This window comes from Fukomys damarensis, unplaced genomic scaffold, assembly GCF_012274545.1.
Source record: "Fukomys damarensis isolate Sample0158 unplaced genomic scaffold, DMR_v1.0_HiC HiC_scaffold_22, whole genome shotgun sequence".
NCBI classification, from domain to species: domain Eukaryota; kingdom Metazoa; phylum Chordata; class Mammalia; order Rodentia; family Bathyergidae; genus Fukomys; species Fukomys damarensis.
In genome coordinates this window covers 9,626,718-9,641,375 of record NW_022900934.1, presented here as the reverse complement: position 1 = coordinate 9,641,375, position 14,658 = coordinate 9,626,718, and the positions used below count along the sequence as shown (strand labels likewise).

Sequence of the window (14,658 nt, the reverse complement as noted above, 5' to 3'; positions counted from 1 at the left end):
TGCGGGTCCCTGCCCTCCCAGCCCGGGCAATAGCCGGCCGTGGTCCTGGGCGTGCCGAGAGTAACGACCGATCCTGACGCCGCGGGGTCCCTGCCCCAGGGGGCCCCCAACTTCCTCGCGCGCCACAGTCGCCAGGTTGAGGCTTCTTAGTACGCAGACTGCGGGCCCACCCCGGCGTTTGATTCGGGAGGTCGGAGAGGGGCCTGAGAGCGAGCATTTCTGAGTTCCCGGATGGGTCCCTGACGTGCCTCGGGGTGCACACTGCGCTGTCCGCTCTGCCCTGCTCGTCCAGCCTCAGCTGTTTCTGTTCGCTCCTTTCCCCTCCAAGCTCAGGGGCTCCCTGCCCATCTTTGAACCCTCGCTCCAGCCTCGGGACCTTTGGCTTTTCCCTCTGCCAGCGTCCACTTGCCACCGCCCTCACCCGTTTTTCTCTTGATTCAGATTCACAATCCTAGGGAGGCCGACCCTGGCTGGCCCGTGGTAATACTGCAGCCCCTCCACCCTCAGTCTCCCTCCTGTCTGCTTTATTTTTCCTAGAATTTGCTAATTCCAACACAACACCAGTACCTGTACTATGTGTGTGGATAGCTGTCTCTCTAGACAGGTATAATTTTCTTGTATTTTGTTTCCTCCTTTCCTTTCCCTTCAATAAGCTCCCGTGAAACCGAGGATTAACAAACAAACAAATAAAAAAAAACAAACCTCTCTTTCCTTCACGGACTTCCCACTGACTTGGCCCGGAGCTGGACACAAGGCCGGTTCTCAGCAAAGATTGTAGTGATTATTCATCGGCAACAAAAGGGTTAAAACTCACCACAGCAAAATTCTGTGTAGACCAAGCCTGCCCTCGGTGTTCTAAGTAGGCATAGCACAGGGACCCTGACCAAAACGAAAACCAGCATGGGATAAAAATAGCTTTCACCCAGTGAGAAGGGGCCTTCCCAGGCAGAAGAATATAAATAGCCTTGTCAGTTTGCAGCTTTGATGTGCAACTTTGCATACGAAGCAGGTGCTCCTGGAAGATTAGCCAGAAGAAGATACCCCAGAAAATGCACTTCTGAGATATCTGCAATTACTTCACACCCTCTCTCACATCTCCATCCCTTATGAAACAAAAAACAAAACAGCTCCAATCTCAGCTGCGTGTGAAGACACACACGTGTGATCCCAGCATTTCTGGGAGGCTGAGGCAGTCTGCACAAACTACCTAGTAAGTGAGATCCTCTCTCAACATCTAAAAAAAATTTTTTTTAGAAAGAGCTAGGGATGTCATTCAGTGCAAACCTTCCTAGAACCATGAAAATGAAAACCCGTTCTCTCACCCTGATGCTGGGATTCCTCTCAGAAATCCACACGTGGTCCCTCTTGACAGGATGCTCTGTTTGGAACAAAGTCTTCTCATTCTGATCGTGGTGAATTCTCTTGCCTCCTGTATAACGGGCCCCCATATGCTGTGTCCCATGTATGGCTGATCACTAACAGAACTTCCCCTGCTGCTTTCTTTAGGAGTTTGTTTATTGCTCCAGCAGTTGCGTATGTATAAATATTTGCAGGGTGCCAGGCACCCAAATACAGGGCTGGCTTTCCTCTAGAGACAAGGGGGCAGCCCTTAACGTCTGCCTGGTGCTGTTCTGGGGTGTAACAGACCACATAAACGGCCGTGGACCAAACGTTAATGAGGGAACCGAGCGAGTCCTGTCAGCTGCTGACCCCAAAGGTCGTGTAACAAACCTGCTGCCTTGCCAGTCGTGTGTACGAGAGTGTAGCATGTACAGTTAACGCAGTGCATAATACTGGATAATGACAACGAATGACTGCTAACCGATTATTTACTACCCCTTTTACTGTTGTTTTAAAGTGTACTCTTGCTTCCTAAGGGATTATTGCAAAGCCATGAGCTGAGTTGGTCCTGTGCAATGCCTGACCTCTGCCACCTACGTTTTGGTGAGCGCCCTCTGTGACGATCATATAAGGACAACGTCACTGGACTTGGATTTTCTTCTCAGCATTATCGCTGTCTTGCAACTGTAATCATCTGAGCAATGCAGCTTTAGATCATGAAAAGACGTCCGAGGACCATAAAACAGGATGTGCTGGAGGCTGTGGTGAGGTGGGGAAGAGCTTGGGGGGTAGCTGCGTGGAGATGGGGTGGGGACGGGCCCTAGAGGAGTTGCCTGTTATCCTCCAGTCCCGCTGTGAATTTCATTATTCTCCCCATGTTGTTCAGCCCAGATACACAGTTTAAAGTCCAGCTCTTCCTTCCCAGGGTCGCTACGTCGGGCAGGTGGTTGGGGTCATGCTCAGTGTCATTTCTCAGAGACTTTCTTACCGCTTATGTAAAGTGCCTCCCCACCACCACATTCCTTCTTGGTATCTAACTAAACTGCTCAATCTCAGAATTATTTTTTCCTTCCCTAAATAATTTCTGGCAACAGACTTCTGAATACTTTCTTAAGTTACATAGAACACTATACAGAGGGAATGCAGCTTTTTCTTTCTCCTGGCGTTATTGGCCATTACATGAATACTGAGGAAGCTGGGCATGGTGGCTCATGCCTATAATCCCAGGATTGGGAGGCTGAGGCAGGAGGATCTCTGTAAGTTTGAGACCAGCCTGAGCTACATAGAGAGACTCTATCTCAACAAAACAAACAAAATAGAACAAAACAAGAATATTGAGGATATAGTGGCTGAGTTGATTTCCATAGTTTTGTGGGCAAAAGTATTCTGCGTAACAAAAGAGTTATAAACAAAAGAGTTTCTAATTTCAAGTGAACAAATTTGTTTTTCTGTTGGTAAACATTGGAACAAATGTTGTATTCTAGAGTAAACACTCACAGTACACTAAAATTAAAATGCTCAAGGCAGGAGATTTTGTTTATTTTCTTCCTGTATATCAGCATCTATAACCTTGCCTGGTATGTAGAAGATGGGTGGTTGGATGGATGAATGAATAAATGGTATGAAGTTTGCTTTGGAAGATAACTAAGAAGGTAAGCCACTAAGTACTTCAAGGGAGTATGTTTTCCTTCTTAGTAAACATACAGACAAAAGCGTGGTATGATAGTCATACAGAAAATTATAGGTTCCATTTACATTTTACGGTAGATGGTAAGCTTAAATCTTGCATATTTTCCTAGACAAAGGATAACAATAATTCTAATTCAGGACTTTCCCTTCTCAAAAGTACTTGTGTCACCAGCCTCTCCACTCAAAAAAGTATTTTGGGAAATCGTGGCCTCAGTTTTCAACCATAAATTGAACCAAGGCTAGTGGGCTGGTCTGGAGTCTGTTGCCAGCTCTCCATGCCCCAGGAGCCCACCTTTGCCTCTGTTTTCTGGTCTCCCGGCTTTCTGATGGGCCTGCCCGGTGGATGGAAGGGAGAGTCCAGAGCATTCCGTTTTGGTGGCACTGGCTGCATCTTTTCCCCAGCTCCAGATCCTGCAGGATGGGCCTGCAGCTTCTGCCCTGTTCATGTCTCCAAAAACATCTGCTTTCTCTTGATTTCCCTCCTCTCTCCCTTCCCTGGAGAAGGAAGGCAGTGTCTTCCAGGTATTACGAATCTCTGGGGGCTTCAGTATCCCACTTGGCTTTCTCCTCTTCCATCATCACATATCAAGCTCCCTGAGTGATACTGACTGAAATTTGCAGTTGCTTTTTTATTTCCTGGCTGAGCCCTGGCTGGCAGAGCGAGGTGAAGGAGTGTGAAGTTTGTCATTTTAGTCTTGGCATCCTAATCATGCTGCATGGTCCCTACCCTCAGAGCACTCAGCTTCTCCCAGGGAGCTTGTGGTCACACGCGCTTGGGCGCCACCTAGGTGGACGGACTGGCGTGGAATCTCGGAAGTGTGGTCCAGGCCTGCACTGCAGGGAGGCGCGCTTTGGGGGACTCTAACAGGTTCCTCCTCACTTCCCTGAATCCTCATGCAAAATCTTGGGAGGGAACCAGGGGAAGTTTCTATTCCAAAGCTGGTTCCATATCGCCACTAGCAACTGCCTGCAATCCTTTTCATAAATGTAAATGTCAAGGAAGAAAGACTGGAAACTTAAGGGCTCAGCTGTCTGTCACGGGATAGGGACAAGACTGAACCTGTTGAGTATTAAGTGGTGGGTACACAACCAGTTATTTTGATGAGAACTGCCTTGGACTCTTGCCTGGCTCCTGACCCAGGCGGCACACACACCTGTGATTTCACAGTTCCCTCAGGTAACCTCATACGAGTGAATATGTACAGGCCTGATTTTTTCTATAATTAATGCACCAACATGGAAATATCCATGCAGTAGAAATGGTGCACAATAAATAGCAGGCCCCACTTTAGATTTCTCCAGCCCTCCAGCTGCTCTTCTGCTGCTAATAGTGTATTGGATATTCTTTATAAGAATAATAAGATAGGTCTTTATAAGACCTATGTATTATATTATTATTATTATCATTTTTCAAATCATCATAATGCAAGCAACATTCTGTATGCTACTTTTTTTCTTTTATTGAGTATATTGGTACATTTTTGGTATACAGTACAATTACATTCATTATTGGGATCTTGTACCTTTACTTGACAGGTCTTGGTTCTCATTTTTTCCCCTTGTCCCTGCCCTCCCTTCACCCCCTCCTCCCCTCCCCATTTACAAACACTTTAGTTCCATTTTTTCATTTTGTCGTATTTTCTCTTTTCCCTTATTCCCTTTCCCCTACTGTATGCTACTTTTTTGCATACTAATGTATCTTAGAAAACATTGCTTGTAAGTGCATGTAGATTTGCCTTATGGATATAGGAAAAGCTTAGCTTCCTACTGTATATAAACACATATACTAACATTTACTTAAGCAACTTCCATTACTGGATGCTTAGTTTGTTTTTGTTACTAAACATGCAGGTGCAATTAATATTTATATTTATACCTGTATCTTTATCTGTATATGAGACTATATCTGTAGACTAATTTCCTACAGTCTAATTATGGGGTCAAATCTTGAAGCCTTGATAACTTTTAAATGCTCCTTATCCATCCACATTCATAAGCCATTCAGTCATATTCACCTCTATCAATTTTTTTGATAATCTCCATTTTCATTAAAATATCCTGGGAAGTATTTTAGGTCCATACTGGCTGCTAAAATCAAAAGTACCCAAGTAACAAAAGATCAAAGGCATAGGTTCTCATTTCTCATTGTCAGCAGTTGTCTGAGGCAGGTGCTTCTATCAGTGGGATATTCTCCTTCAAGGGCCTTAGAAGGTCACCCCATTCTTGTGCTTATTTCCCACTTCAGCCTGATTGGTGGAATTCAGCCACATGATGCAACTGAGTGCAAGGAAGCGGGGCTAGGAAATGTGGTCAGCTGCAACTCTATGGGTGGGACGGGGACACATTTCAGTAGGCAGGTAGCTGTCTTTGTCTTGGAAAGGGTTCCTTCTTTCCTTCTTTCTTGTCTTTCTCTCCCCCTCCTTTCCTCCCCATCATCCCCCCTTCTTCATGAGACGACGACTTGCTGTATATCCCAGGCTGGTCTTGAACTTGCAATCCTCCTGCCTCAGCCATTGAGTGCTGGGATTACGGGCACTACCAGGTGTCAGGTTCAAGGTTCTTCTACATTTAGTGGTCCGCCCCTCCCCCCACTGACCTTCCTTTTGTGAATGGATCCCTCCTTCCACGTAATGTTTGCCGTAGCCTCCCCAGTGGTCATAGGTGGTAATCACGTGACTCATGTAGCCGTGCTTCCTACTATATTGGATTTTTTGAAGCTTCTTCTAGCTTCTGTACATTCATGTATATTCTGTCCTCCCCTGCCTCCTGCGGTGAAGTTTTGTTTCTCATCTGGTCTCCCAAGATCACTTCTATTTTTTTCCATTTGAGCTCCAGAGCCTATTATATGAGAACTCTTTCAGGATGTTCTAAGTTGATTTAGTATCTCTTCCCTGAACACTGAATCTAGACATGTCTGTTTTCTAGGGCTTGCTACAGGATATTGTAGTTGTTGATTTGTTGGCTACAAGAAAGCTTTTCTCAGGGATGTGTTCAGATACATATGCCCTCAGTTCTTCCTGTAGGTGTACAGGCCTGGGCTTACTAGAGCCCTTGGACTGGCTACACTGGTCAGGACTAGCTTTTTTTCTGTGCCCAGCCTCAGACTATACAGAAAAAAAAAAATCTCATTTCCTTTTCTAGAAATACATAAGGAACATGCTTTTAGAGATGCCTTTTACATGAAGCTTTTTTTTTTTTGGACTTTTACATGAGAAACTTGATCTTGTTTACATGGACACAATTTTCCTGTGTCAGATGTTATGCTTACAGTGACTGTACACACTTCCTGTTTAAGTCTTTTGATGGATGATCTTGTCACATATTTGATAAACACAACCAATGCAAAGCACATTAGCAAAAGGAGGCTATATAAAAATGTAAAAATATTTTTAAATAACGTTCCAGAAGTATCCAGGACTAACAGTTCATTTAAAAGCTCCATGAGTAAGCATTTCTTTTTCTTTCACTTATAAATGTATTATTTTTGTGATAATGCAAATGGCTTGCAAGTCCAATCAAACTTATAGATGGAGTATCATATATTTCACAATAATGATGAAACATTCACTGGTGAGAACATTACAGGGATGGTTAGATCAGTTCCCTGCATCTAGCTTGATTCCATTCAAAAGGTACAGATGAAAGAGTGCAGGCAAAACTATATTATGCAAAGACAAAAATGGGGGCACTACCTGGAGTTGGCGTAGGCATCTTGATCTTTGGGCAGCTGAAGTACAAAGTTCCCAGCAGTGTATTAGGGTTCTCTAGCGGAACAGAATCAGTGTAAAATATGTAGGATTAAGCAGGGATTTATTAGGTAGGCTCACAAGCTCAGAAGTGGAAGAGTCCCAGCGGCTGTCTGCCGGATCAGGGCCCCAAGAATCCAAAATGGCCACCTAAGTACTGGAGAAAGGACCTGGGTAGCGTTCAAGGTCGAAGGCCTGGGAGCTCACTGCAGTCACTGGTGTGAGTCTTTTGGAAGGACACGAGCTCAGGAATCCTTTATGTGAGGCCTCTTTCATGATATCCTCAGTTGAGTTAGGATCTCTTCCCTAAACATTGTTCCTAGATATGGCTGTTTTCTAGGACTTATTACATACAGTATATTGCAGTGGTTGATCTGTTGGCTACTGGAAGGCCAAAGGAACTAAGAATAACATCCAAAGGCAATGGTGAAGTCAGAAGTTCTTCTGCAAAAGAATATTTCCTTCTCCTCTCCTTTTCATTCTCTCCAAGCTGCAGGCTTATTGGTTGGTGCCACGCACGTCCAGCGCAAGTCTTCCCCCTCAATTTGTTGCTGACAATGTCAATCATCCACCGACACACCCACAATTTACCAATCTTCTGGGCAGCTTTTACCCAAGTCAAGTTGACAAATCAGTCCGTGATCCCAGGCAGCTCCTCCGATCCCTGACCGCTACACTTAGCAGCAGTCCCGCTGTTGAAGTGAGTGTCCAGCTGTGGGAACACCTTCTGGCCACAGCCCATCAGTGCTGTTCATAATGAAGCCTGACACTGCTTTTTGGCACGTATTTGTTAAGATTCTTTAGGTTGCTAATGAGTTTTCCGAATTTGAATTGGCTTTATATAAAAAAGGAAACTTAACGACATGTGTCAGAGACGGCTCCAGGCATGATGATGATATTATTAAGAACGGCTCTTTCTCCCTTTTTTTATTGCTCCGCCCCCATATATGGGATTGAACTCTGGTAAAATTTTTAGTTGTAATTTTTATCAACATTATGAGGATGTATAGTTTAAAAAATTAAATACTCAGCAAGAATTGTTATAAAAAAGAGCAGTCTTGGGCCGGGCATTTAGTTCAGTGGTTCCACCGCCTGCTTTGCAAGCGCAAGGTCCCAAGTTTGATCCCCAGCCAAAAAGAAAGAAAGAGCAAGGTCCCAAGTTTGATCCCCAGCCAAAAAGAAAGAAAGAAAGAAAGAAAGAAAGAGCGGTCTTTTTACCTCTATTTCTCAGGCCCCAAAGAAGTTAGAGGATGATTATGTTTAGACAAATGTTGAATGTTTACAGTAGGTAAATACTAGTCACAGCTGAGACATAATATAGTTTACTTTTCCTTTTCCGAACACCTTTTTGTTTTCATTAGAGTTAAAAAAACACGTCCTTTTGTTGGTTTGCTTCCTTGTCTATGTATTAATTCCATCAGAATCATTAACCACCGGTTGTGCCTTCTCTCATTTTATTCAAGCACATAAAGACCTTTATTGATTTTGTATCTTTAAAGAAGATACTCCAGTCTGAATTGGGGCTGCTGAGCAATGATCGTCTTGGGATTCTGTCTTCCCTTTATCCTGGGATTGCTTGTGCGTCTTCTGCATGTGAGAGTCCTTGATTTTAGAGATCTTGGGTCTTTGTCAAGGTGGCTTATTTCCTCCTTCCTACTTCTTTTGGGAGGTTGGGGATGGAATCCAAGGCTTTCCCATGTGAGGCAAGAGCTCTGCCACTGAGCTATATCCCCAGCCCCATTCTATTTTGTTTTGTGTTTTTGATTAGTAGATTCTTGTGACAAATACAAGTGAGGTAGATTTTAACTTACACATTTTAATACTTCATCGATGATTTACATTTCAAATTCTAGGCTGGATGCACTATCACAAGACATTAAAGAGAAGTGGATATTGATACGTGGAAGAAGTTGAATGACTCTCAAAGACATCACGCTGGTAAAAAACCAGTCTTCAGTGGTTGCATATGGTTTGATTCTCTGTATGTGAAGCCCTCTGAAAGGCAAAACGATAGCAACAGGGAACAGATCTGTGGTTACTGGGGCTCAAGGTGAAGGGGGTTTGAGAGTCCTGGAAGTGTTCTGTATCCTGATTGGTGGTCACAGAAATCTGTACATGGGCTAAAGTTCATAGGACTGTGTATTGAAAATGAAAAGTCATTACGTAAATTGACGTATAATAAATTAAAAAAATAAAAACAATTCACATTAGAACCACAGTGGGCTCTTCTGTTCTATAAAGCCTTTATGAACACTGCATTATCAGACTGCAGTGGCTTTTGAGGGATTCTCAGGTTTAGGTGCCTGCGAACTCCGGCCCCAACATGTTCACCAGCCAGGCAACCCAGGACCTGGTTTGATGTGTTTCCATCTAAGGATGTCTTGTGCAGTGCACACTGTAAACGTATATAATCTACACTGAACAAGGCATATCCAACGAGCCGGTGTTCTCCATCTGGCTGATCACAGCCTTCCTGTACTTAGGAACATCAGAAGCCACTTTGGCACTAAGCTTGGGGGTCATTTAAAGAGTGACCTCCCCAATGAAAAGCACCAGAAAGCGTGACACAAAGGGACTGAAACGAGGGCGCCTATTTGTAGAACAAGCCAACCACAAAGGCCGAGCGCAGCCTTCCTTGGCCTCAGCGGGGGTCGTGCACATGGGGCGACTCAGATTATTCGCTTCTCTGCATGTGCCCATGAAGGAACCAGGAGTATTGATTTTGGGGTTGCAGATGCAGTCTAGTGAATGGGCAGATTTGCAAATAGTGAACCCGCAGGTAATGGGGATGTAAATTGTCCCTCAAAATTCGAAGGCATCGCTCCATGGTTCCTGACTCTCTCGTGTTGTTATTAGCCTGATGCTGATTTTAATCATTGTAGCTTTAGATGGGAGCTGTTCATTGTTTCCTCTTGGCCAGTTTTGAGCTACTCTTCTTTTTTTGTACTGGGGATTGAACTTGGGTCCTTGCGCTTGAGAGGCAGGCAGCAGAACCACTGAGCTAAATCTCCGGCCCTGAGCTGCTCTTCTTTGTCCTTCAGTAATCTGAAATTTAATGATGCTATGTATTGGTTGCAATTATTTCTACCGGTTGCATGGTGTACTAGCATCTCCCGGTTCTGGGATATTTAATTGACTTTTTAATTTCCCTTTAATTTAGTGCATGGTGAAAGATAGGGATCTGGTTTTAATCTTTGGCAGGTTGAAATCCAGTTTTTCCAACAACAATTATTAAAGAGTCTATCTTTCCTCTACTGAAGATGGTAGGATCCTTTGTCAAAGATGAGGTAGCTGAGTATGTCTGGAGTTGTTTCTGCATCTTCTAATCTATTCCACTGATATTTGGGTCTGTTTCTTTGCTAGTACCATGCTGTTTTTATCACAGTAGCTTTGTCTATCGTTTCAAGTTGAGGACTGTGATACCCTCTGCCATGTCACTGTTGCCTAGAATTGCTTTTGCTATTCTAGGTCTCTTCTGATTCCAAATGAATTTTGGATTGTTTTCTCTAGTTCTGTGAAATATACTGCTGGAATTTCAATAGGGATTGCATTGGATCTGCATAGCAGTTTTGGAAGTATGGCCATTTTCACTATATTGTTTCTTCCTACCCAGGAACAAGGGATGTCTTTCCATTTTCTTATGTACTCTTTGATCTAGTTTTTCAGAGTGTTGTAGTTCTCAATGTAGAGGTCTTTTGTTTCCTTTGTTAGACTGCTTCCTAGGTATTTCATTTTTTTGGATGCTATTGTGAAAGGGATTATTCCCCTAATTTCACTCACAATGAGTCTGTTATTTGTGTACAAGAAGGCTATTAATTTTAGAGTGTTTACCTCGTATCCAGCTACTCTACTAAATCTGTCAATTAAGCCTAGAAGTCTTTTGACAATTTTCTTGGGTCTTCTATGTAGAGTATTGTACCTTCAGCAAATAATGACAGTTTAACTTCTTCCTTTCCTATCTTTATTGCCTTCATTTCTTTCTCTTTGCCTAATTGCTGTGGCTAATGTTTCCAGAACCATATTGAACAGAAGTGGTGACAGTGGACACCCTCATCTTGTTCCTGATTTTAGTGTGAAGGTTTTCAGTTTTTGACCATTTAGTATGATGTTGGCTATTGGGTTTTCATAGATAGCCTTTATCAAATTGAGATAAAGACCATCTATTCCAATTTTCTGCAGGGCTTTTATGAATGGGTGTTGAATTTTGTCACATGCTTTTTCAGAACCTATTGAGATGATCATATGGTTTTTATCCTTGACCTTGTTAATATAGTGTATTACATATATTGATTTACATATGTTGAACCATCCTTGCATCCCTGGAATAAATCTGACTTGGTCAGAGTGCATAATCTTATTGATGACCCTCTGTAGTCTGTTGCCAGTATCTTATTGAGGATTTTTGCATCTATGTTCATTAGGGAGATTGGTCTGTTCTCTTTTTTGGTTGGATATTTCCCTGGTTTTGGAATCAAAGTAACATTTGCTTCCAGGAATGAATTTGGAAGTATTAGTTTTCTTTCAATTTCACAGGAAAGTTTAAAGAGTAGTGGCATTAGTTCTTCTCTAAATGTTTTATAGAATTCATCAGTGAAGCCATCAGGACCAGGGCTTTCTTCATTGGTAAATTTTTAATTACATTTTTAATTTCACTGTAATTGGGGTGATTAGAATATTTTTTTTATCTTCATAGTTCAACCTTGGTAATTCATATATATCTAGAAATCTGTCCATTTCTTCTGTGCTCTCCATTCTATTGGAGTACTGGTTCTTAAAGTAGGTATTGATGATTCTCTGGATTTCTGCTGGATCTGTTGTGACTTTACCTTTTTTGTTCCTAATTGCATGGATTTGATCATTTAATTTCCTTTTTTTGACAAGGTTGGCTAAGGGTTTATTGATTTTATGTATTTCTAAAACCAACTCCTCGATTCATTGATTTTTTGGTATCATTCTCTTATTCTCCATTGCAATGATTTCTGCTCTGATCTTTATAATTTTCTCCCTTGTGTAAGCATTGCGTTTCTCTTGTTCTACTTTTTCTAGAAGCTTAAGATTCAGTGTTAAGTTATTTATTTGAGCTCTCTCTGTTTTCCTAGTGTGGGCATTCACTGCTATGAATTTCCTCTGTAGAGCTGCTTTCATTGTATCCCATAAATTCCTGTATGTTGTACTGGCATTATCATTAAATTGTAAAAATTGTCTAATTTTTCTTTAATTTGACTCACTGGTTGTTCAGGAGAGTGTTATTCAATTTCCATGTGTTTGTGAAGTTCTTGTATTTTCTTATACTATTGATCTTCGGTTTAATTGCATTATGGTCTGATAATATACATGGGATAATTTAAATTCCTTTGCATTTACTTAAACATGTTCTATGAGCAAATATGTTGTCTATTTTGGAGAATGACCCATAGCAGCCGAAAAGAATGTACATTCTGATTTTGTAGGGTGGAACACTCTGCAGTTGTCTGTTAAGTCCATTTGTTTAAAAGCTTGGTTGAGTTCTAGTATTTCATTGTTAATTTCTTGTCTAGATGATCTGTCTATTTGTGACAGTGGGGTATTTAGGTCAATTAATACTACAATTGTGTTACTGCTTATTTGATTTTTCATGTCCCTTAATATTTGTTTTGTATAGTTGGGAGCATTAATATTTGGTGCACATATATTTAGGACTGTCATCTCTTCCTCTTGGATTGTTCTTTGCCTCTCTTAATTAGTTTTGGCTTGAAATTTACTTTGTCTGCAAACAAGATAGCTACCCCTGCTTTTTCCAGGTTCCTGTTGCATGGAGAACTGTTTTCCATCCTTTTACTTTCAGTCTATGAGTTTCTTTTTGAACTAGGTGTGTTTCTTGTATACAGCACATTGTTGGATTTTGCTTCTTAATCCATTCTGCCAGTCTGTTTCTTTTGATTGGTGAATTGAGGCCATTAACATTGATGGCTATAACTGACATGTATTGACTTATCATTGTCATGTTATTTTCCTGTTGTTGGCTCTTTTTTATTTCTCTCCCTCTCCCTTTAATTTCTTGCCTTTTAGATATTTTCTGTTGTGCCTCATGGTGTTGTGACCTTCATTGTCTTTTTCTAGGATATTTAAAAAAAATTGTTTGGAGTGCTGGTTTGGTATTCACACAGTTTCTCAGATGTTCTTTGTCATGGAAGTATCTTATTTCCCCATCAGTTTTAAAAGACAGTTTTGCAGGATACATCAGTCTTGGTTGGAGGTTGTTTTCTTTTAGGGTTTGCAATACCAGGCTTCCCTTAACTTGAAGGTTTGTATTGAAAAGTCTGCTGTGACTGTGATGGGCTTTCCTTTGCATTTGATTTGTTTATTTTCTCTAACTTCTTGTAGTATTTTGTTCTTCTGTTGGGTCTCCGGGATCTTAACTATTATATGTCTAGGTGTAAATTTTTTTTTTTTGATCATGGCTAGTTGGAGTCCTATATGCCTCACTTATCTGTATGTCAAGTTCTTTTCCTCTGTTTGGGAAGTTTTCTGTCATTAATTCTGGGAACAGTTTTTTTTTAAAAAATGTCATTTGTACTTTCTCCTTCTTTTTCAGGAACTCCTGTCAATCCTATTATAAAATAATCCTGTAAATTATGTGACCTGCATTAATCATGTATTAAATTCCTTTGCAAACCCTGACTACAACCAATTTCCTCAAAGGTCTTGTGCACCTTGGTTGTTAAATCCCCTTTTAGAAAGGTGTAATAAAGAGCAGCTTGACAGCTCTGGGAACTGGGGTGAGTGTGGGCTGTTTGTAGGCCTTAGGCATCAGTGAAGGGTGACCTGGCTTGGCTGTATCCCCTCTGTCCCCAAACACTGGTATATTTAGTTTTTTTTTTTCTTTAGGCAAGTTTTCCAGGGAATATTTGCACCCTTACCTTCCTTCCTGGTGGTTCTCTTGGACCACAGTGGGGGATGCAGGTTGGGGGCTCAGCCATAACTATTAAAGCTTCCTGGTCCCTCCTGCTGGGACTCCACACTGAACACTCCTTGTTCAGAACTCTCTTTTTTATCCCTTCAAAGAAGGAAGTGCAGTCACCAACCAGGTCAAGAAGAGTCCACCCACCAGGTAGCAGAGAGAAGGAGAGCGGGGACTTATTCTTTCTTAGATTTTCAAATGTGTCCTCTGTCTCTTGCTTCATTTTCTTGCCTTTCACTTGCAGAGGTAGCTGGGGCTGTGAATTCCTATGTGCTTCTCAGGTGCCGAAGGACACATGGACTTTTTTTTTGGCTTTTCTCACTGCCAATTAAGATTCTGCTTTCCTCGGTCTTCTAGTCCACTTACTATGTGTTCCTCTGCTTTCCAGTGTGAAAAGACAAGTTTTTGGCTAAAGGACGGACTAATGATGATCAGACAGACGAATGAATGCACATTGCAGAGTTGTCAACAAGAGAACCGGAGAGTTCACAAGAGAGCCCAGAGAAGAGCCCACTCACTTCTTCTCTCCTGAGCAATGTGAGTCCTGACAAACCGTGATACAAGCTCGAGAGATGAGGTTGATGCCTCTACCATGTTCCAGCTGCATCTTGCCCTGCAGAACGGTCCCTTCTGTGTCGGTCCCCAGCCTCATGACGTGAAGTATGTGGTTCTCTAGAGGGCAGGGACGACTGGCCAATTTGTGACCTGCACTTCTAGGGCATCAGCCACAAAGTGAGTCTGGCCCATGGCACAGCCTTACCCAGCATCTCCTTCCTGCTCTGTCTTGCTTTCTCCCTTACTGGTAGCCTTCCCTCTCTAAGTCTCCTATGTGCCTGGCTTGGCTGCCAGAAACCTGGCCTAAGAGGCGTGTCTTTAAAGTTTGACTTAGAGAAGGTTTTGTGCCTATATTCTAGAAGATATTGGACCACAGTCGCAGGGAGG

At 42.2% G+C, this 14,658-nt stretch overlaps 1 long non-coding RNA gene across 1 annotated transcript; it reads left to right on the top strand.

The window, feature by feature from the left end:
• Positions 1-53: 53 nt before the first annotated feature.
• LOC117287216 lies at positions 54-14,268 on the top strand. Its single transcript, XR_004518419.1, has 3 exons — positions 54-604; positions 1,878-2,110; positions 14,105-14,268. It is a non-coding gene; the product is annotated as an uncharacterized LOC117287216 (long non-coding RNA).
• The last annotated feature ends 390 nt before the right edge of the window (positions 14,269-14,658 follow it).